Genomic DNA, 20685 nt, shown 5'->3' with positions numbered 1-20685 from the left:
TCTCTGTGGCGCAATCAGTTAGTGTGTACGGCTATAAACCAAAAGGTTGGTGGTTCAATCCCACCCATTGACGTAATTGACCTTGTTATCAGATTTTGGTGATCTTTAAGTAGACAAGTCAAAATTTCAATTCCCCTCTTATGGTGTAGGGTACCTTGCCTTCTCTGATGTAATCAGAGTTAGATTTGATTCAGTGATTTTATAAAAACAGCTAGGAAGCACAATTTAGCAGTGGGTTGCAGAGAAAAAGAAATATGCTGGCAAAAAAATCCAATTGAGTGATTAAACAGCTCTTCATTTTCTTGCTTTATTTTTATGCTAACAAATTTGTTCTCTGAAAAGTGTCCACAAAGCCAAGTCTCTGATGAACACCTTTGTAAGGATGGTTTTTCACCTATTACTAAATTAAACTTGCTTCATTGGAAAGGCAGCAAGATGCATCCTCATTTCAATGTCTACTGAAATAATACAGGTTGACACCAGGAAACATTAACGCCAATGCATCCTTGCTGCTTTCTCATGTGGAAGTCTGTTTAATGTGAAAACAAGGTGATATCTAATTAGCACACAGGTAAGGAATTAAGAAAATCTTTATTTAAGGGTGAAGATGTTTCTCACAAAATCGTTGCCCCAATGCATCATTGAAATTCAAGCTGGAAAGATGATTTTAATATATCACTTGTACATTTTGTATTGCTCTTCTGCTGACAATGTAGTTTGTTTTTGTCAATTACCATTTTAATAATAGGGTAAAGAAAATTAAGTGGATTTTTGAAAGAAAACAATACTGTCAATATACTATTAAAACAAATTAAAATGGTAAAAGTTATTGTACTTTAAGTAAACATAAAATAGCTAACATATCAATCCCAGTTTTGGATTACTTTAATTAACAAAAAAAATGCATATAGCAGAGGATAGTTTCAATCTGCCTACCTCTGGTTAATGGGCCCAGCATGCTTCCATTGCAGTACTCTGCTGCACATGTAAGGGCAAGAGATCCTGAAGCACTCACTCATCATGGGAAAGTACCAATGTGTTTCTTCGTTGGTTGATTTAAGAAAATTCTTACAAAAACTCCCCAGATTATTGACTTTTTAAAGTTTTTCTAGGAAACGTTCTAGATGAATGCTTATTAGCCTTTGTCAGTATGTACTTTTTGCAAATTGTCTCTGTGGCGCAATCGGTTAGTGTGTCTGGCTACTAACCAAAAGGTTGGTGGTTCAATCCCACCCAGGGACATAATTGACCTTGTGATCAGGTTTTGGTGATATTTAAGTAGACAAGTCAAAATTTCAAACCCCCTCTTATGGTGTAGGGTACCTGGCCTTCTCTGATGTAATCAGAGTTAGATTTGATTCAGTGATTTTATAAAAAAACAGCTAGGAAGCACAATTTAGCAATGGGTTGCAGAGAAAAAAAATATGCTGGCAGAAAAATCCAATTGAGTGATTAAACAGCTCTTCATTTTCTGCCTTTATTTTTATGCTAACAAATTTGTTCTCTAAAAAGTGTCCACAAAGCCAAGTCTCTGATTAACACCTTTGTAGGGATGGTTTTTCACCTATAACTAAATTAAACTTGCTTCATTGGAAAGGCAGCAAGATGCATCCTCATTTCAATGTCTACTGAAATAATACAGGTTGACACCAGGAAACATTAACGCCACTGCATCCTTGCTGCTTTCTCATGTAGAAGTCTGTTTAATGTGAAAACAAGGTGATATCTAATTAGCACACAGGTAAGGAATTAAGAAAATCTTTATTTAAGGGTGAAGATGTTTCTCACAAAATCGTTGCCCCAATGCATCATTGAAATTCAAGCTGGAAAGATCACTTGTACATTTTGTATTGCTCTTCTGGTGACAATGTAGTTTGTTTTTGTCAATTACCCTTTTAATAATAGGGTAAAGAAAATTAAGTGGATTTTTTAAAGAAAACTATATTGTCAATATACTATTAAAACAGAGGGTTTGAGTTTGCCTGCACTGCTACAGTTGATTTCATTAAATCATGTTGAGCCAACAGTATCAGAGTGTCATGAATTTATTACAATGAAACAAGAGATTTCTATATATGTTGGCGGTGCGACCCCAGAGGTATTAAATATGTTTGTAGAAAAGGGAATTGGTCCCTCCAAAGAAATGGGGAACCAAAGAGAAAAAGCCTCTTTGTGGGTGCACTCTTTCAAAAACAATATATATATATATTATCTTTCAATATTTATTGTGTAAAAAATTATACTTTATTTCGACAATTAAAAATGATGTGTATAGAAAAAAGGGCAAAAATACCTATTGGTATACCCTATAGAACAGATAAATAAGGTACAAAGGTGATTATGTCTCATATAATAAGCTCCTCCAAAATAACAATGTATCTCAAAAGATTCTTTGTAATAGTTTGTAGCAACCCCTGTATATAGTGGTGTGTTTTAGAGTGAGGGCAATAATACCAAAACTCTTAACACGGGATGCGATTTAATAAAATCTGAAATGGAGGAGAGTTGATTAATTACATGCTAGGCGAAAATTTATATGCTGATAACTTAAGTAGGCAAAAAAGGATTATATAGCACTAATATGCTTATTACTGTACTTGTAAAGTATTACACAGTGATATTAAATGTTACACAATAAATGTCAGAAGTAACAAGTCCCACAGTAGGAAGCCGTAACTGACAATCGTTGAATTAGATACTATATTTGTATCAATTTGTCTCGCTAATGCGTACAACGAATACTGTCTGCTAAATCAGGTGTAACAAATATTGATTTTCACTGCAAGGATGATTATGCTAAAAAACCAGAACTGGTATATTAATTGGTTAACATTGACCTTGTAATAATAAAGGTGAGTATTGGAAAGTACCCGTGCCGTTGATCCACTGACTTCTGCTGCCTTCCCATGTGTGAAAAAGGTGTCACAGTGAATGGGAGGTGAGAGAGTCAGCGGCCGGAGCGGGTATGAAGGAAGACAGTGGCGTTACTTGCTGTTGTCGGGAAACGGAGAGGGGTTATCCTGATAACAATATTGTCATTGCAGGAAGAAACCCACTCCCGTCCCGCAATGAGTGCGCGCCGAAATACCTCTGATTAAGAGAGGGTCCTGCTGTTGTAGCCCCCGTGGATATCCTTGCTTGAGAAGCGTGTAAGGAGTTTTGCCTACGAATCCGGGTCCGTGAACGTTACACGGGATTCCCGGAAAGACGTCAGAATGACGTCAGAGTGTTTGAGAAGCGGACGTACGTTTCACCCTAGCCGGGTAATTCAACGATTGTCAGTTACGGCTTCCTACTGTGGGACTTGTTACTTCTGACATTTATTGTGTAACATTTAATATCACTGTGTAATACTTTACAAGTACAGTAATAAGCATATTAGTGCTATATAATCCTTTTTTGCCTACTTAAGTTATCAGCATATAAATTTTCGCCTAGCATGTAATTAATCAACTCTCCTCCATTTCAGATTTTATTAAATCGCATCCCGTGTTAAGAGTTTTGGTATTATTGCCCTCACTCTAAAACACACCACTATATACAGGGGTTGCTACAAACTATTACAAAGAATCTTTTGAGATACATTGTTATTTTGGAGGAGCTTATTATATGAGACATAATCACCTTTGTACCTTATTTATCTGTTCTATAGGGTATACCAATAGGTATTTTTGCCCTTTTTTCTATACACATCATTTTTAATTGTCGAAATAAAGTATAATTTTTTACACAATAAATATTGAAAGATAACATATATATATATTGTTTTTGAAAGAGTGCACCCACAAAGAGGCTTTTTCTCTTTGGTTCCCCATTTCTTTGGAGGGACCAATTCCCTTTTCTACAATATACTATTAAAACAAATTAAAATGGTAAAAGTTATTGTACTTTAAGTAAAAATAAAAGAGCAAAAACATCAATCCCAGTTTTGATTACTTAAATTAACAAAAAAAAATGCATATAGCAAAGGATAGTTTCAATCTGCCTACCTCTGGGTTATGGGCCCAGCATGCTTCCATTGCAGTACTCTGCTGCACATGTAAGTGCAAGAGATCCTGAAGCACTCACTCATCATGGGAAAGTACCAATGTGTTTCTTCGTTGGTTGATGGAAGAAACATCTTACAAAAACTCTCCAGATTATTGACTTTTTAAAGTTTTTCTAGGAAAAGTTTTATATGAATGCTTATTAGCCTTTGTCAGTATGGACTTTTGCAAAGTGTCTCTGTGGCGCAATCAGTTAGTGTGCATGGCTATTAACCAAAAGGTTGGTGGTTCAATCCCACCCAGGGACGTAATTGACCTTGTTATCAGATTTTGGTGATCTTTAAGTAGACAAGTCAAAATTTCAAACCCCCTGTTCTGGTGTAGGGTACCTGGCCTTCTCTGATGTAATCAGAGTTAGATTTGATTCAGTGATTTTATAAAAACAGCTAGGAAGCACAATTTAGCAGTGGGTTGCAGAGAAAAAGAAATATGCTGGCAAAAAAAATCCAATTGAGTGATTAAACAGCTCTTCATTTTCTGGCTTTATTTTTATGCTAACAAATTTGTTCTCTGAAAAGTGTCCACAAAGCCAAGTCTCTGATTAACACCTTTGTAAAGATGGGTTTTAACCTATTACTAAATTAAACTTGCTTCATTGGAAAGGCAGCAAGATGCATCCTCATTTCAATGTCTACTGAAATAATACAGGTTGACACCAGGAAACATTAACGCCACTGCATCCTTGCTGCTTTCTCATGTGGAAGTCTGTTTAATGTGAAAACAAGGTGATATCTAATTAGCACACAGGTAAGGAATTAAGAAAATCTTTATTTAAGGGTGAAAATGTTTCTCACAAAATCGTTGCCCCAATGCATCATTGAAATTCAAGCTGGAAAGATGATTTTAATATATCACTTGTACATTTTGTATTACTCTTCTGGTGACAATGTAGTTTGTTTTTGTCAATTACCATTTTAATAATAGGGTAAAGAAAATTAAGTGGATTTTTGAAAGAAAACAATACTTTTAATATACTATTAAAACAAATTAATATGGTAAAAGTTATTGTACTGTAAGTAAAAATAAAAGAGCCAACATATCAATCCCAGTTTTGGATTACTTTAATAAATTTAAAAAAAAAATGCATATAGCAGAGGATAGTTTCAATCTGCCTACCTCTGGGTTATGTGCCCAGCATGCTTCCATTGCTGTACTCTGCTGCACATGTAAGTGCAATAGATCCTGAAGCACTCACTCATCATGGGAAAGTACCAATGTGTTTCTTCGTTGGTTGATGGAAGAAACATCTTACAAAAACTCTCCAGATTATTGACTTTTTAAAGTTTTTCTAGGAAACGTTTTAGATGAATGCTTATTAGCCTTTGTCAGTATGGACTTTTGCAAAGTGTCTCTGTGGCGCAATCAGTTAGTGTGTATGGCTATTAACCAAAAGGTTGGTGGTTCATTCCCACCCAGGGACGTAATTGACCTTGCTATCAGATTTTGGTGATCTTTAAGTAGACAAGTCAAAATTTCAAACCCACTCTTATGGTGTAAGGTACCTGGCCTTCTCTGATGTAATCAGAGTTAGATTTGATTAAGTGATTTTATAAAAACAGCTAGGAAGCACAATTTAGCAGTGGGTTGCAGAGAAAAAGAAATATGCTGGCAAAAAAAATCCAATTGAGTGATTAAACAGCTCTTCATTTTCTGGCTTTATTTTTATGCTAACAAATTTGTTCTCTGAAAAGTGTCCACAAAGCCAAGTCTCTGATTAACACCTTTGTAAGGATGGTTTTTCACCTATTACTAAATTAAACTTGCTTCATTGGAAAGGCAGCAAGATGCATCCTCATTTCAATGTCTACTGAAATAATACAGGTTGACACCAGGAAACATTAACGCCACTGCATCCTTGCTGCTTTCTCATGTGGAAGTCTGTTTAATGTGAAAACAAGGTGATATCTAATTAGCACACAGGTAAGGAATTAAGAAAATCTTTATTTAAGGGTGAAAATGTTTCTCACAAAATCGTTGCCCCAATGCATCATTGAAATTCAAGCTGGAAAGATGATTTTAATATATCACTTGTACATTTTGTATTGCTCTTCTGGTGACAATGTAGTTTGTTTTTGTCAATTACCATTTTAATAATAGGGTAAAGAAAATTAAGTGGATTTTTAAAAGAAAACAATACTTTCAATATACTATTAAAACAAATTAAAATGGTAAAAGTTATTGTACTTTAATGAAAAATAAAAGAGCAAAAATATCAATCACAGTTTTGGATTACTTTAATTAACAAAAAAAATGCATATAGCAGAGGATAGTTTTAATCTGCCTACCTCTGGGTTATGGGCCCAGCATGCTTCCATTGCAGTACTCTGCTGCACATGTAAGTGCAAGAGATCCTGAAGCACTCACTCATCATGGGAAAGTACCAATGTGTTTCTTCGTTGGTGGATGGTAGAAACATCTTACAAAAACTCTCCAGATTATTGACTTTTTAAAGTTTTTCTAGGAAACGTTTTAGATGAATGCTTATTAGCCTTTGTCAGTATGTACTTTTGCAAAGTGTCTCTGTGGCGCAATCAGTTAGTGTGTACGGCTATAAACCAAAAGGTTGGTGGTTCAATCCCACCCAGGGACGTAATTGACCTTGTTATCAGATTTTGGTGATCTTTAAGTAGACAAGTCAAAATTTCAAACCCCCTGTTCTGGTGTAGGGTACCTGGCCTTCTCTGATGTAATCAGAGTTAGATTTGATTCAGTGATTTTATAAAAACAGATAGGAAGCACAATTTAGCAGTGGTTTGCAGAGAAAAAGAAATATGCTGGCAGAAAAAATCAATTGAGTGATTAAACAGCTCTTCATTTTCTGGCTTTATTTTTATGCTAACAAATTTGTTCTTTGAAAAGTGTCCACAAAGCCAAGTCTCTGATTAACACCTTTGTAGGGATGGTTTTTCACCTATTACTAAATTAAACTTGCTTCATTGGAAAGGCAGCAAGATGCATCCTCATTTCAATGTCTACTGAAATAATACAGGTTGACACCAGGAAACATTAACGCCACTGCATCCTTGCTGCTTTCTCATGTAGAAGTCTGTTTAATGTGAAAACAAGGTGATATCTAATTAGCACACAGGTTAGGAATTAAGAAAATCTTTATTTAAGGGTGAAGATGTTTCTCACAAAATTGTTGCCCCAATGCATCATTGAAATTCAAGCTGGAAAGATGATTTTAATATATCACTTGTACATTTTGTATTGCTCTTCTGGTGACAATGTAGTTTGTTTTTGTCAATTACCCTTTTAATAATAGGGTAAAGAAAATTAAGTGGATTTTTTAAAGAAAACTATACTGTCAATATACTATTAAAACAAATTAAAATGGTAAAAGTTATTGTACTTTAAGTAAAAATAAAAGAGCAAAAATATCAATCCCAGTTTTGATTACTTAAATTAACAAAAAAAATGCATATAGCAAAGGATAGTTTCAATCTGCCTACCTCTGGGTTATGGGCCCAGCATGCTTCCATTGCAGTACTCTGCTGCACATGTAAGTGCAAGAGATCCTGAAGCACTCACTCATCATGGGAAAGTACCAATGTGTTTCTTCGTTGGTTGATGGAAGAAACATCTTACAAAAACTCTCCAGATTATTGACTTTTTAAAGTTTTTCTAGGAAACGTTCTAGATGTATGCTTATTAGCCTTTGTCAGTATGTACTTTTTGCAAAGTGTCTCTGTGGTGCAATCGGTTAGTGTGTCTGGCTACTAACCAAAAGGTTGGTGGTTCAATCCCACCCAGGGACGTAATTGACCTTGTTATCAGATTTTGGTGATCTTTAAGTAGACAAGTCAAAATTTCAAACCCCCTGTTATGGTGTAGGGTACCTGGCCTTTTCTGATGTAATCAGAGTTAGATTTGATTCAGTGATTTAATAAAAACAGCTAGGAAGCACAATTTAGCAGTGGGTTGCAGAGAAAAAGAAATATGCTGGCAAAAAAAATCCAATTGAGTGATTAAACAGCTCTTCATTTTCTGGCTTTATTTTTATGCTAACAAATTTGTTCTCTGAAAAGTGTCCACAAAGCCAAGTCTCTGATTAACACCTTTGTAGGGATGGTTTTTCACCTATTACTAAATTAAACTTGCTTCATTGGAAAGGCAGCAAGATGCATCCTCATTTCAATGTCTACTGAATAATACAGGTTGACACCAGGAAACATTAACGCCACTGCATCCTTGCTGCTTTCTCATGTAGAAGTCTGTTTATTGTGAAAACAAGGTGATATCTAATTAGCACACAGGTAAGGAATTAAGTAAATCTTTATTTAAGGGTGAAGATGTTTCTCACAAAATCGTTGCCCAAATGCATAATTGAAATTCAAGCTGGAAAGATGATTTTAATATATCACTTGTACATTTTGTATTGCTCTTCTGGTGACAATGTAGTTTGTTTTTGTCAATTACCCTTTTAATAATAGGGTAAAGAAAATTAAGTGGATTTTTTAAAGAAAACTATACTGTCAATATACTATTAAAACAAATTAAAATGGTAAAAGTTATTGTACTTTAAGTAAAAATAAAAGAGCAAAAATATCAATCCCAGTTTTGATTACTTAAATTAACAAAAAAAATGCATATAGCAAAGGATAGTTTCAATCTGCCTACCTCTGGGTTATGGGCCCTGTATGCTTCCATTGCAGTACTCTGCTGCACATGTAAGTGCAAGAGATCCTGAAGCACTCACTCATCATGGGAAAGTACCAATGTGTTTCTTCGTTGGTTGATGGAAGAAACATCTTACAAAAACTCTCCAGATTATTAATCGTTGCCCCAATGCATCATTGAAATTCAAGCTGGAAAGATGATTTTAATATATCACTTGTACATTTTGTATTGCTCTTCTGGTGACAATGTAGTTTGTTTTTGTCAATTACCATTTTAATAATAGGGTAAAGAAAATTAAGTGGATTTTTAAAAGAAAACAATACTTTCAATATACTATTAAAACAAATTAAAATGGTAAAAGTTATTGTACTTTAATGAAAAATAAAAGAGCAAAAATATCAATCCCAGTTTTGGATTACTTTAATTAACAAAAAAAATGCATATAGCAGAGGATAGTTTTAATCTGCCTACCTCTGGGTTATGGGCCCAGCATGCTTCCATTGCAGTACTTTGCTGCACATGTAAGTGCAAGAGATCCTGAAGCACTCAGTCATCAATGGAAAGTACCAATGTGTTTCTTCGTTGGTTGATGGAAGAAACATTTTACAAAAACTCTCCAAATTATTGACTTTTTAAAGTTTTTCTAGGAAACGTTCTAGATGTATGCTTATTAGCCTTTGTCAGTATGTACTTTTTGCAAAGTGTCTCTGTGGCGCAATCGGTTAGTGTGTCCGGCTACTAATCAAAAGGTTGGTGGTTCAATCCCACCCAGGGACGTAATTGACCTTGTTATCAGATTTTGGTGATCTTTAAGTAGACAAGTCAAAATTTAAAACCCCCTGTTATGGTGTAGGGTACCTGGCCTTCTCTGATGTAATCAGAGTTAGATTTGATTCATTGATTTTATAAAAACAGCTAGGAAGCACAATTTAGCAGTGGGTTGCAGAGATAAAGAAATATGCTGGCAAAAAAAATCCAATTGAGTGATTAAACAGCTCTTCATTTTCTGGCTTTATTTTTATGCTAACAAATTTGTTCTCTGAAAAGTGTCCACAAAGCCAAGTCTCTGATTAACACCTTTGTAAAGATGGTTTTTAACCTATTACTAAATTAAACTTGCTTCATTGGAAAGGCAGCAAGATGCATCCTCATTTCAATGTCTACTGAAATAATACAGGTTGACACCAGGAAACATTAACGCCACTGCATCCTTGCTGCTTTCTCATGTGGAAGTCTGTTTAATGTGAAAACAAGGTGATATCTAATTAGCACACAGGTAAGGAATTAAGAAAATCTTTATTTAAGGGTGAAGATGTTTCTCACAAAATCGTTGCCCCAATGCATCATTGAAATTCAAGCTGGAAAGATGATTTTAATATATCACTTGTACATTTTGTATTGCTCTTCTGGTGACAATGTAGTTTGTTTTTGTCAATTACCCTTTTAATAATAGGGTAAAGAAAATTAAGTGGATTTTTTAAAGAAAACTATACTGTCAATATACTATTAAAACAAATTAAAATGGTAAAAGTTATTGTACTTTAAGTAAAAATAAAAAAGCAAAAATATCAATCCCAGTTTTGATTACTAAAATTAACAAAAAAAAAATGCATATAGCAGAGGATAGTTTCAATCTGCCTACCTCTGGGTTATGTGCCCAGCATGCTTCCATTGCTGTACTCTGCTGCACATGTAAGTGCAATAGATCCTAAAGCACTCACTCATCATGGGAAAGTACCAATGTGTTTCTTCGTTGGTTGATGGAAGAAACATCTTACAAAAACTCTCCAGATTATTGACTTTTTAAAGTTTTTCTAGGAAAAGTTTTAGATGAATGCTTATTAGCCTTTGTCAGTATGTACTTTTGCAAAGTGTCTCTGTGGCGCAATCAGTTAGTGTGTATGGCTATTAACCAAAAGGTTGGTGGTTCAATCCCACCCAGGGACGTAATTGACCTTGTTATCAGATTTTGGTGATCTTTAAGTAGACAAGTCAAAATTTCAAACCCCCTCTTATGGTGTAGGGTACCTGGCCTTCTCTGATGTAATCAGAGTTAGATTTGATTCAGTGATTTTATAAAAACAGCTAGGAAGCACAATTTAGCAGTGGGTTGCAGAGAAAAAGAAATATGCTGGCAAAAAAATCCAATTGAGTGATTAAACAGCTCTTCATTTTCTGGCTTTATTTTTATGCTAACAAATTTGTTCTCAGAAAAGTGTCCACAAAGCCAAGTCTCTGATTAACACCTTTGTAAGGATGGTTTTTCACCTATTACTAAATTAAACTTGCTTCATTGGAAAGGCAGCAAGATGCATCCTCATTTCAATGTCTACTGAAATAATACAGGTTGACACCAGGAAACATTAACGCCACTGCATCCTTGCTGCTTTCTCATGTGGAAGTCTGTTTAATGTGAAAACAAGGTGATATCTAATTAGCACACAGGTAAGGAATTAAGAAAATCTTTATTTAAGGGTGAAAATGTTTCTCACAAAATCGTTGCCCCAATGCATCATTGAAATTCAAGCTGGAAAGATGATTTTAATATATCACTTGTACATTTTGTATTGCTCTTCTGGTGACAATGTAGTTTGTTTTTGTCAATTACCCTTTTAATAATAGGGTAAAGAAAATTAAGTGGATTTTTTTAAAGAAAACTATACTGTCAATATACTATTAAAACAAATTATAATGGTAAAAGTTATTGTACTTTAAGTAAAAATAAAAGAGCCAAAATATCAATCCCAGTTTTGGATTACTTTAATTAACAAAAAAAAATGCATATAGCAGAGGATAGTTTCAATCTGCCTACCGCTGGGTTATGGGCCCAGCATGCTTCCATTGCTGTACTCTGCTGCACATGTAAGTGCAAGAGATCCTGAAGCACTCACTCATCATGGGAAAGTACCAATGTGTTTCTTCGTTGGTTGATGGAAGAAACATCTTACAAAAACTCTCCAGATTATTGACTTTTTAAAGTTTTTCTAGGAAACATTTTAGATGAATGCTTATTAGCCTTTGTCAGTATGGACTTTTGCAAAGTGTCTCTGTGGCGCAATCAGTTAGTGTGCACGGCTATTAACCAAAAGGTTGGTGGTTCAATCCCACCCAGGGACGTAATTGACCTTGTTATCAGATTTTGGTGATCTTTAAGTAGACAAGTCAAAATTTCAAATCCCCCTGTTCTGGTGTAGGGTACCTGGCCTTCTCTGATGTAATCAGAGTTAGATTTGATTCAGTGATTTTATAAAAACAGATAGGAAGCACAATTTAGCAGTGGTTTGCAGAGAAAAAGAAATATGCTGGCAGAAAAAATCAATTGAGTGATTAAACAGCTCTTCATTTTCTGGCTTTATTTTTATGCTAACAAATTTGTTCTTTGAAAAGTGTCCACAAAGCCAAGTCTCTGATTAACACCTTTGTAGGGATGGTTTTTCACCTATTACTAAATTAAACTTGCTTCATTGGAAAGGCAGCAAGATGCATCCTCATTTCAATGTCTACTGAAATAATACAGGTTGACACCAGGAAACATTAACGCCACTGCATCCTTGCTGCTTTCTCATGTAGAAGTCTGTTTAATGTGAAAACAAGGTGATATCTAATTAGCACACAGGTTAGGAATTAAGAAAATCTTTATTTAAGGGTGAAGATGTTTCTCACAAAATTGTTGCCCCAATGCATCATTGAAATTCAAGCTGGAAAGATGATTTTAATATATCACTTGTACATTTTGTATTGCTCTTCTGGTGACAATGTAGTTTGTTTTTGTCAATTACCCTTTTAATAATAGGGTAAAGAAAATTAAGTGGATTTTTTAAAGAAAACTATACTGTCAATATACTATTAAAACAAATTAAAATGGTAAAAGTTATTGTACTTTAAGTAAAAATAAAAGAGCAAAAATATCAATCCCAGTTTTGATTACTTAAATTAACAAAAAAAATGCATATAGCAAAGGATAGTTTCAATCTGCCTACCTCTGGGTTATGGGCCCAGCATGCTTCCATTGCAGTACTCTGCTGCACATGTAAGTGCAAGAGATCCTGAAGCACTCACTCATCATGGGAAAGTACCAATGTGTTTCTTCGTTGGTTGATGGAAGAAACATCTTACAAAAACTCTCCAGATTATTGACTTTTTAAAGTTTTTCTAGGAAACGTTCTAGATGTATGCTTATTAGCCTTTGTCAGTATGTACTTTTTGCAAAGTGTCTCTGTGGCGCAATCGGTTAGTGAGTCTGGCTACTAACCAAAAGGTTGATGGTTCAATCCCACCCAGGGATGTAATTGACCTTGTTATCAGATTTTGGTGATCTTTAAGTAGACAAGTCAAAATTTCAAACCCCCTGTTATGGTGTAGGGTACCTGGCCTTCTCTGATGTAATCAGAGTTAGATTTGATTCATTGATTTTATAAAAACAGCTAGGAAGCACAATTTAGCAGTGGGTTGCAGAGAAAAAGAAATATGCTGGCAAAAAAAATCCAATTGAGTGATGAAACAGCTCTTCATTTTCTGGCTTTATTTTTATGCTAACAAATTTGTTCTCTGAAAAGTGTCCACAAAGCCAAGTCTCTGATTAACACCTTTGTAGGGATGGTTTTTCACCTATTACTAAATTTAACTTGCTTCATTGGAAAGGCAGCAAGATGCATCCTCATTTCAATTTCTACTGAAATAATACAGGTTGACACCAGGAAACATTAACGCCACTGCATCCTTGCTGCTTTCTCATGTGGAAGTCTGTTTAATGTGAAAACAAGGTGATATCTAATTAGCACACAGGTAAGGAATTAAGAAAATCTTTATTTAAGGGTGAAGATGTTTCTCACAAAATCGTTGCCCCAATGCATCATTGAAATTCAAGCTGGAAAGATGATTTTAATATATCACTTGTACATTTTGTATTGCTCTTCTGGTGACAATGTAGTTTGTTTTTGTCAATTACCCTTTTAATAATAGGGTAAAGAAAATTAAGTGGATTTTTTAAAGAAAACTATACTGTCAATATACTATTCAAACAAATTAAAATGGTAAAAGTTATTGTACTTCAAGTAAAAATAAAAGAGCAAAAATATCAATCCCAGTTTTGATTACTTAAATTAACAAAAAAAATGCATATAGCAAAGGATAGTTTCAATCTGCCTACCTCTGGGTTATGGGCCCAGCATGCTTCCATTGCAGTACTTTGCTGCACATGTAAGTGCAAGAGATCCTGAAGCACTCACTCATCATGGGAAAGTACCAATGTGTTTCTTCGTTGGTTGATGGAAGAAACATTTTACAAAAACTCTCCAGATTATTGACTTTTTAAAGTTTTTCTAGGAAACGTTCTAGATGTATGCTTATTAGCCTTTGTCAGAATGTATTTTTAGCGAAGTGTCTCTGTGGCGCAATCGGTTAGTGTATCCGGCTACTAACCAAAAGGTTGGTGGTTCAATCCCACCCAGGGACGTAATTGACCTTGTTATCAGATTTTGGTGATCTTTAAGTAGACAAGTCAAAATTTCAAACCCCCTGTTATGGTGTAGGGTACCTGGCCTTTTCTGATGTAATCAGAGTTAGATTTGATTCAGTGATTTAATAAAAACAGCTAGGAAGCACAATTTAGCAGTGGGTTGCAGAGAAAAAGAAATATGCTGGCAAAAAAAATCCAATTGAGTGATTAAACAGCTCTTCATTTTCTGGCTTTATTTTTATGCTAACAAATTTGTTCTCTGAAAAGTGTCCACAAAGCCAAGTCTCTGATTAACACCTTTGTAGGGATGGTTTTTCACCTATTACTAAATTAAACTTGCTTCATTGGAAAGGCAGCAAGATGCATCCTCATTTCAATGTCTACTGAAATAATACAGGTTGACACCAGGAAACATTAACGCCACTGCATCCTTGCTGCTTTCTCATGTAGAAGTCTGTTTATTGTGAAAACAAGGTGATATCTAATTAGCACACAGGTAAGGAATTAAGTAAATATTTAAGGGTGAAGATGTTTCTCACAAAATCGTTGCCCAAATGCATAATTGAAATTCAAGCTGGAAAGATGATTTTAATATATCACTTGTACATTTTGTATTGCTCTTCTGGTGACAATGTAGTTTGTTTTTGTCAATTACCCTTTTAATAATAGGGTAAAGAAAATTAAGTGGATTTTTTAAAGAAAACTATACTGTCAATATACTATTAAAACAAATTAAAATGCTAAAAGTTATTGTACTTTAAGTAAAAATAAAAGAGCAAAAATATCAATCCCAGTTTTGATTACTTAAATTAACAAAAAAAATGCATATAGCAAAGGATAGTTTCAATCTGCCTACCTCTGGGTTATGGGCCCTGTATGCTTCCATTGCAGTACTCTGCTGCACATGTAAGTGCAAGAGATCCTGAAGCACTCACTCATCATGGGAAAGTACCAATGTGTTTCTTCATTGGTTGATGGAAGAAACATCTTACAAAAACTCTCCAGATTATTAATCGTTGCCCCAATGCATCATTGAAATTCAAGCTGGAAAGATGATTTTAATATATCACTTGTACATTTTGTATTGCTCTTCTGGTGACAATGTAGTTTGTTTTTGTCAATTACCATTTTAATAATAGGGTAAAGAAAATTAAGTGGATTTTTAAAAGAAAACAATACTTTCAATATACTATTAAAACAAATTAAAATGGTAAAAGTTATTGTACTTTAATGAAAAATAAAAGAGCAAAAATATCAATCCCAGTTTTGGATTACTTTAATTAACAAAAAAAATGCATATAGCAGAGGATAGTTTTAATCTGCCTACCTCTGGGTTATGGGCCCAGCATGCTTCCATTGCAGTACTTTGCTGCACATGTAAGTGCAAGAGATCCTGAAGCACTCAGTCATCAATGGAAAGTACCAATGTGTTTCTTCGTTGGTTGATGGAAGAAACATTTTACAAAAACTCTCCAGATTATTGACTTTTTAAAGTTTTTCTAGGAAACGTTCTAGATGTATGCTTATTAGCCTTTGTCAGTATGTACTTTTTGCAAAGTGTCTCTGTGGCGCAATCGGTTAGTGTGTCCGGCTACTAATCAAAAGGTTGGTGGTTCAATCCCACCCAGGGACGTAATTGACCTTGTTATCAGATTTTGGTGATCTTTAAGTAGACAAGTCAAAATTTAAAACCCCCTGTTATGGTGTAGGGTACCTGGCCTTCTCTGATGTAATCAGAGTTAGATTTGATTCATTGATTTTATAAAAACAGCTAGGAAGCACAATTTAGCAGTGGGTTGCAGAGATAAAGAAATATGCTGGCAAAAAAAATCCAATTGAGTGATTAAACAGCTCTTCATTTTCTGGCTTTATTTTTATGCTAACAAATTTGTTCTCTGAAAAGTGTCCACAAAGCCAAGTCTCTGATTAACACCTTTGTAAAGATGGTTTTTAACCTATTACTAAATTAAACTTGCTTCATTGGAAAGGCAGCAAGATGCATCCTCATTTCAATGTCTACTGAAATAATACAGGTTGACACCAGGAAACATTAACGCCACTGCATCCTTGCTGCTTTCTCATGTGGAAGTCTGTTTAATGTGAAAACAAGGTGATATCTAATTAGCACACAGGTAAGGAATTAAGAAAATCTTTATTTAAGGGTGAAGATGTTTCTCACAAAATCGTTGCCCCAATGCATCATTGAAATTCAAGCTGGAAAGATGATTTTAATATATCACTTGTACATTTTGTATTGCTCTTCTGGTGACAATGTAGTTTGTTTTTGTCAATTACCCTTTTAATAATAGGGTAAAGAAAATTAAGTGGATTTTTTAAAGAAAACTATACTGTCAATATACTATTAAAACAAATTAAAATGGTAAAAGTTATTGTACTTTAAGTAAAAATAAAAAAGCAAAAATATCAATCCCAGTTTTGATTACTAAAATTAACAAAAAAAAAATGCATATAGCAGAGGATAGTTTCAATCTGCCTACCTCTGGGTTATGTGCCCAGCATGCTTCCATTGCTGTACTCTGCTGCACATGTAAGTGCAATAGATCCTAAAGCACTCACTCATCATGGGAAAGTACCAATGTGTTTCTTCGTTGGTTGATGGAAGAAACATCTTACAAAAACTCTCCAGATTATTGACTTTTTAAAGTTTTTCTAGGAAAAGTTTTAGATGAATGCTTATTAGCCTTTGTCAGTATGTACTTTTGCAAAGTGTCTCTGTGGCGCAATCAGTTAGTGTGTATGGCTATTAACCAAAAGGTTGGTGGTTCAATCCCACCCAGGGACGTAATTGACCTTGTTATCAGATTTTGGTGATCTTTAAGTAGACAAGTCAAAATTTCAAACCCCCTCTTATGGTGTAGGGTACCTGGCCTTCTCTGATGTAATCAGAGTTAGATTTGATTCAGTGATTTTATAAAAACAGCTAGGAAGCACAATTTAGCAGTGGGTTGCAGAGAAAAAGAAATATGCTGGCAAAAAAAATCCAATTGAGTGATTAAACAGCTCTTCATTTTCTGGCTTTATTTTTATGCTAACAAATTTGTTCTCAGAAAAGTGTCCACAAAGCCAAGTCTCTGATTAACACCTTTGTAAGGATGGTTTTTCACCTATTACTAAATTAAACTTGCTTCATTGGAAAGGCAGCAAGATGCATCCTCATTTCAATGTCTACTGAAATAATACAGGTTGACACCAGGAAACATTAACGCCACTGCATCCTTGCTGCTTTCTCATGTGGAAGTCTGTTTAATGTGAAAACAAGGTGATATCTAATTAGCACACAGGTAAGGAATTAAGAAAATCTTTATTTAAGGGTGAAAATGTTTCTCACAAAATCGTTGCCCCAATGCATCATTGAAATTCAAGCTGGAAAGATGATTTTAATATATCACTTGTACATTTTGTATTGCTCTTCTGGTGACAATGTAGTTTGTTTTTGTCAATTACCCTTTTAATAATAGGGTAAAGAAAATTAAGTGGATTTTTTTAAAGAAAACTATACTGTCAATATACTATTAAAACAAATTATAATGGTAAAAGTTATTGTACTTTAAGTAAAAATAAAAGAGCCAAAATATCAATCCCAGTTTTGGATTACTTTAATTAACAAAAAAAAATGCATATAGCAGAGGATAGTTTCAATCTGCCTACCGCTGGGTTATGGGCCCAGCATGCTTCCATTGCTGTACTCTGCTGCACATGTAAGTGCAAGAGATCCTGAAGCACTCACTCATCATGGGAAAGTACCAATGTGTTTCTTCGTTGGTTGATGGAAGAAACATCTTACAAAAACTCTCCAGATTATTGACTTTTTAAAGTTTTTCTAGGAAACATTTTAGATGAATGCTTATTAGCCTTTGTCAGTATGGACTTTTGCAAAGTGTCTCTGTGGCGCAATCAGTTAGTGTGCACGGCTATTAACCAAAAGGTTGGTGGTTCAATCCCACCCAGGGACGTAATTGACCTTGTTATCAGATTTTGGTGATCTTTAAGTAGACAAGTCAAAATTTCAAATCCCCCTGTTCTGGTGTAGGGTACCTGGCCTTCTCTGATGTAATCAGAGTTAGATTTGATTCAGTGATTTTATAAAATCAGCTAGGAAGCACAATTTAGCAGTGGGTTGCAGAGAAAAAGAAATATGCTGGCAAAAAAAATCCAATTGAGTGATTAAACAGCTCTTAATTTTCTGGCTTTATTTTTATGCTAACAAATTTGTTCTCTGAAAAGTGTCCACAAAGCCAAGTCTCTGATTAACACCTTTGTAAGGATGGTTTTTCACCTATTACTAAATTAAACTTGCTTCATTGGAAAGGCAGCAAGATGCATCCTCATTTCAATGTCTACTGAAATAATACAGGTTGACACCAGGAAACATTAACGCCACTGCATCCTTGCTGCTTTCTCATGTGGAAGTCTGTTTAATGTGAAAACAAGGTGATATCTAATTAGCACACAGGTAAGGAATTAAGAAAATCTTTATTTAAGGGTGAAAATGTTTCTCACAAAATCGTTGCCCCAATGCATCATTGAAATTCAAGCTGGAAATATGATTTTAATATATCACTTGTACATTTTGTATTGCTCTTCTGGTGACAATGTAGTTTGTTTTTGTCAATTACCATTTTAATAATAGGGTAAAGAAAATTAAGTGGATTTTTGAAAGAAAACAATACTGTCAATATACTATTAAAACAAATTAAAATGGTAAAAGTTATTGTACTGTAAGTAAAAATAAAAGAGCCAACATATCAATCCCAGTTTTGGAATACTTTAATTAACAAAAACAAATGCATATAGCAGAGGATAGTTTCAATCTGCCTACCTCTGGGTTATGTGCTCAGCATGCTTCCATTGCTGTACTCTGCTGCACATGTAAGTGCAATAGATCCTGAAGCACTCACTCATCATGGGAAAGTACCAATGTGTTTCTTCGTTGGTTGATGGAAGAAACATCTTACAAAAACTCTCCAGATTATTGACTTTTTAAAGTTTTTCTAGGAAACGTTTTAGATGAATGCTTATTAGCCTTTGTCAGTATGTACTTTTGCAAAGTGTCTCTGTGGCGCAATCAGTTAGTGTGTATGGCTATTAACCAAAAGGTTGGTGGTTCAATCCCACCCAGGGACGTAATTGACCTTGTTATCAGATTTTGGTGATCTTTAAGTAGACAAGTCAAAATTTCAAACCCCCTCTTATGGTGTAGGGTACCTGGCCTTCTCTGATGTAATCAGAGTTAGATTTGATTCAGTGATTTTATAAAAACAGCTAGGAAGCACAATTTAGCAGTGGGTTGCAGAGAAAAAGAAATATGCTGGCAAAAAAATCCAATAGAGTGATTAAACAGCTCTTCATTTTCTGGCTTTATTTTTATGCTAACAAATTTGTTCTCTGAAAAGTGTCCACAAAGCCAAGTCTCTGATTAACACCTTTGTAAGGATGGTTTTTCACCTATTACTAAATTAAACTTGCTTCATTGGAAAGGCAGCAAGATGCATCCTCATTTCAATGTCTACTGAAATAATACAGGTTGACACCAGGAAACATTAACGCCACTGCATCCTTGCTGCTTTCTCATGTAAAAGTCTATTTAATGTGAAAACAAGGTGATATCTAATTAGCACACAGGTAAGGAATTAAGAAAATCTTTATTTAAGGGTGAAAATGTTTCTCACAAAATCGTTGCCCCAATGCATCATTGAAATTCAAGCTGGAAAGATGATTTTAATATATCACTTGTACATTTTGTATTGCTCTTCTGCTGACAATGTAGTTTGTTTTTGTCAATTACCATTTTAATAATAGGGTAAAGAAAATTAAGTGGATTTTTAAAAGAAAACAATACTTTCAATATACTATTAAAACAAATTAAAATGGTAAAAGTTATTGTACTTTAATGAAAAATAAAAGAGCAAAAATATCAATCCCAGTTTTGGATTACTTTAATTAACAAAAAAAATGCATATAGCAGAGGATAGTTTTAATCTGCCTACCTCTGGGTTATGGGCCCAGCATGCTTCCATTGCAGTACTCTGCTGCACATGTAAGTGCAAGAGATCCTGAAGCACTCACTCATCATGGGAAAGTACCAATGTGTTTCTTCGTTGGTGGATGGAAGAAACATCTTACAAAAACTCTCCAGATTATTGACTTTTTAAGGTTTTTCTAGGAAACATTTTAGATGAATGCTTATTAGTCTTTGTCAGTATGTACTTTTTGCAAAGTGTCTCTGTGGCGCAATCGGTTAGTGTGTCCGGCTACTAACCAAAAGGTTGGTGGTTCAATCCCACCCAGGGACGTAATTGACCTTGTTATCAGATTTTGGTGATCTTTAAGTAGACAAGTCAAAATTTCAAATCCCCTCTTATGGTGTAGGGTACCTTGCCTTCTCTGATGTAATCAGAGTTAGATTTGATTCAGTGATTTTATAAAAACAGCTAGGAAGCACAATTTAGCAGTGGGTTGCAGAGAAAAAGAAATATGCTGGCAAAAAAATCCAATTGAGTGATTAAACAGCTCTTAATTTTCTGGCTTTATTTTTATGCT

General features: G+C 34.6%; 3 non-coding genes across 3 annotated transcripts; all 3 read left to right on the top strand.

Annotated features, from left to right (window-relative positions):
• Window positions 1–1168: 1168 nt before the first annotated feature.
• On the top strand, window positions 1169–1242 carry TRNAS-ACU (transfer RNA serine (anticodon ACU)). Its single transcript has one exon. It is a non-coding gene; the product is annotated as a tRNA-Ser (tRNA).
• Window positions 1243–7730: 6488 nt separating this feature from the next.
• On the top strand, window positions 7731–7804 carry TRNAS-ACU (transfer RNA serine (anticodon ACU)). The gene has a single exon. It is a non-coding gene; the product is annotated as a tRNA-Ser (tRNA).
• A 12560-nt stretch (window positions 7805–20364) lies between these two features.
• TRNAS-ACU (transfer RNA serine (anticodon ACU)) lies at window positions 20365–20438 on the top strand. Its single transcript has one exon. It is a non-coding gene; the product is annotated as a tRNA-Ser (tRNA).
• Window positions 20439–20685: the final 247 nt, after the last annotated feature.

This window comes from Pseudophryne corroboree (assembly GCF_028390025.1).
Source record: "Pseudophryne corroboree isolate aPseCor3 chromosome 7 unlocalized genomic scaffold, aPseCor3.hap2 SUPER_7_unloc_5, whole genome shotgun sequence".
NCBI lineage: Eukaryota > Metazoa > Chordata > Amphibia > Anura > Myobatrachidae > Pseudophryne > Pseudophryne corroboree.
This window is presented reverse-complemented; position numbering and strand designations above follow the sequence as displayed.